Source organism: Arachis ipaensis, chromosome B10 (assembly GCF_000816755.2).
Source record: "Arachis ipaensis cultivar K30076 chromosome B10, Araip1.1, whole genome shotgun sequence".
NCBI lineage: Eukaryota > Viridiplantae > Streptophyta > Magnoliopsida > Fabales > Fabaceae > Arachis > Arachis ipaensis.
Window position 1 is genome coordinate 4,809,337 of NC_029794.2, and position 3,944 is coordinate 4,813,280.

Below are 3,944 nucleotides of genomic sequence, written 5' to 3' on the forward strand. Positions count from 1 at the left end.
TATAGGCGAAAGAACCCAAGATTGAGAAGTTTAAAAGTGGTAAAGTATACGATTTTTTTAAGAATTTTTTTGAAGATTTGAACCTTTATAAATGTCTCTCGAGAAAAAAAAATTAAATTTAAGTTCTATTCAGAGGAATTTTCTGACATTTATAAGTATCCGATTTTTCTTAGTGGTACTTTTGTAGATCCAAGCAATCTTCCCAGCCTGTTGAAAGCAAGCACGCCTTAACAATAATCATAATAAGTAATAATAATGAGTAGTTTGGAATGGTTAACTAATATGAGTTTTCGGCTATATAGCCAATGGAAAGAACATATGAAAATGATGGTCCATGTCATGGAAGGCCAAATTCTTTGGTTCTGGACACCTTATGTATAATATTTTTAAATTTTATTATTTTTAATAGTGGCTTATTGGAAACCAAACCTAGTGATCACTTTTGCTATGCACACTACTTAGACCATATATGGAATTGACATATTCAAGTCCTTATGCGAAGCTAATTTTGATATTTCTTGGATAAAATCCCACACATGACACACCCCAACAAAAAGTGAAATAAATAAATAAATAAAGTGATGGTGATGTTACTCATACATATGCATATAACATGCATTAAGGATTCATATAGAAGGACAAATAGCAAAATCTTATCAAGTTTGACATTACATTATTAAAAGTCATATTTGATTATTTAAAAACACTTTATACTCGATGCTTAGAGTTCTAGAGTAGGATTTTAGGTGTACTAATTAAGAACGATAAAATTTTTTAAAACAAGTTCAAAACAAGATGTGAATCCCTTTTAATTTTTAAACCCTTCTTTTTAGCCATTTTTGCTTTTTAAAAGGAGTGGGGTTTGAAATTCTATTACTTATGTAGTTATGTGATTGTTCTAAATTAGAACAATTTCATAATGAAAATTGACAATATGCTAAAAATTGTTTGAAAAATTAATGATATTAAACTTTATAACTTCACTAAAGTTCTCGTTTTAGTTAAAAATCAGAACGAAATACATTGTAAATTAAAGTACTTTACCGCATTTTTTTTATTAATCCAAATATCTTCATTATTTATGCGATCATCAAAAGTTAACTACAAGGGAAAACTAAAATATATAGCATTCCAATTTCCTTCTCAAGCTTATTGAATTGATTCAATGCGCAACAATTTCACTATCAACTACTATAAACAAGCTAAGTCAACTTAATTAACGACAACTCATCTTTGTTTTTTTTTGCTAAAATAAAGTGCAATGATAATGGATTTTGCTTGGTCGAAAATGAGAGTGTACAAAGTAGTAATTTCATTTTTAGAGGCAACTTATGCTGCTTCTTCATTCTTTTCCCATTAGCTAATGAGGCGCACTTACTCTTAGAAATTGGAATATGCATCAATCAAAGGCACATTCATAGAATCATATATGGTACCTAGCTTATAAAAATTTACATAAAATATAATTTTTTAATATATTTAATATGTATTTATTAAAGTAAAAATTTGCAATACTTCTATCGATAATAATTTTAATATATACCTTTAGAATAGATGTTAATATTATCAATAATTAAATTTTTTTAGAAAAAATATATAATTTAAATTTTTAATATTTGATTTGCTATGTATTTATTAAAGTAAATAAAATTTTAAAACTTTTGTTACTAATATACCCTTGATAAACATAAATTAATAACCCTACAGGGAAAGTGTTTCTTCAGGAAATTTTTTTTTTTTTCAAAAAACAAAAAATTGCGTTCCATCTTTCCCATGAAACTTGAGCATGAAACAAGGGTTAATTAAGGCCCAAAGGAAAGTATGAAATGGGTAGAGGCCCAACAAAGCAACAAAACTGTAGTACTTATTAAAAATCATCACCCGCTATGTCCTGTGCAAAAACGAAAATTTTTTTCAATTAATGTCCAATTTTTTTTATCAACAAAACCCCCCTAGTGATGAAACTATAGTGTAGAGAATTGAAGCTAAGGAGTTCCTCTTTTATTGCATTAAAAAATTACGTAGAAGATTGAGGAGTCCCTTCGATTTAATTTCCAAACTATGATGTTAACAAATTAGGTTGAAGAGTCCCTTCTTTGTTGCGTCAAGAAATTGGGTAGAGAATAAAATTATTCTTTGAGGAATGCTAGGGGCCAGCAACTTTTGTAATTTGTAGCCATCAAATAGCCATCAATGATGGTTTTAATGGTGTGAGATTGGTGTGAACTTTCATCCAATGACTCACTTTTCTTTGCTGGTTACATAATGGCCAGAATTTAACAAAGTTGCTGGCCCTCTAGACTTTTCCTTATTCTTTTTGTACTCAATTTCAATCTATTCGAAAATTCCCCCATCTTCTGCGAGATGTTAAAATAACACTCATCTCCTCTCTATTTTATAAATGTACATTTTCCTCCCTTCTAACTTTTAAAAAACCTCATCTTTAATTCATTTTAAACTTTTTGTATTAACTAATGCTAACTTTATCCATTTTTTAAGAAAAAAAAAATATTTTTTAAAAAAATATCTATTAACAAAAATTTTATTTTTTATCATTAAATTTTTCTTACCAAAATATCTTTTAATAAATTATTTTTTTATTGATTAAATTGTATTTAAGGGTATTTTGGTAAGCAAAATTTAATGATAAAAAATAAAATTTTTATTAATGGGTATTTTTTCAAAAAATCATTTATTTTTTTTAAAAAATGAATTAAAGAAGAGATTTTTTAAAAGTTAAAAGGAAAAGAAATGTACATTTATAAAATAGAAGAAAAAAAAAAGTGTCATTTTAACATTTTACAAGAGAGGAGAATGAAATTTTCTCTTTTTTTTTTTTATTCAGTTTAAATCCTTGTGTTCTTGTTATCTTTTATTTATTTATCATAAAAACAAAACTTCTCGATTGTTTGCTGATGGTACTTTTCAACTTCCATCATGAGCAAAAAGAAAAACCCTAATGTCGTATTGTTTTACTTTTCTGTTAAACATAGAAGAATTCAAAGTATATTATTAAAGACCATTTATACACAATCAAAATGAATCGATTTGGTGGTTAATTTATTAATCTGGTTAAATAAATGTCGGAGTTCAAAACAAGACCATTTGTACATTTTAAATTTAAGCTTTTAAGCTAAGAGACTTAAATTTAGTAGTATAATTTATTCTCGTCTAAGATTAGTTAACCTAATAGATATTCTGATAACAGGGTTGGTTTATTTATTTTATCTCAAAATATAAATTATCTCTATTCAATTTTGTGTGACAAATTAATTATATATATGTACTACTACTACTAGTAAATTAATAGGCATTATCCGTCATTTTATTAATTAAACGTATTATTAATTAATATGTTGTTTTCTAATAAAAACTCTTAATTTCAGATTTTAGGAATAATTCATTATCTATTATGATATTTTTTAAAAACATTTTACGTGCATCAAAAGTAAATTATTCTTTTATTTCAAATAGCTCTTGAAAAAAAGGAAAGCCCCTTGAATAAGTATGTGATCGATGGTATTGACTTTTAATTGATATTGAATGGTATGTGTTCCTTCATATGTATATGATATCATCATTTCGTCACAACTGAACTTACAGAAACACAATAAATATTCGTTTCAGACTCATGGAAAAAAATTTCTTGATTATTATGATGCATTATTAACGAATGATATATTATTAATTTTATAATTAAAATATATTATATATTATCTTAGAAGAGTATTAGGGGCCAGTAACTTTTGTGATTTGTAATCATCAAATAGCTATCAATGATGATTTTAATAGTGTGAAATTAGTGTGAGATTTCATCCAATGACTCACTTTTCTTTGCTGGTTACATGCTGGCCAAAATTTAGAAAAGTTGTTGGCCTCCTAGACTTTTTTATTATTTTTATTATAATTAAAATTAATTTTTAATTAAAGAATTATTTTTTTTG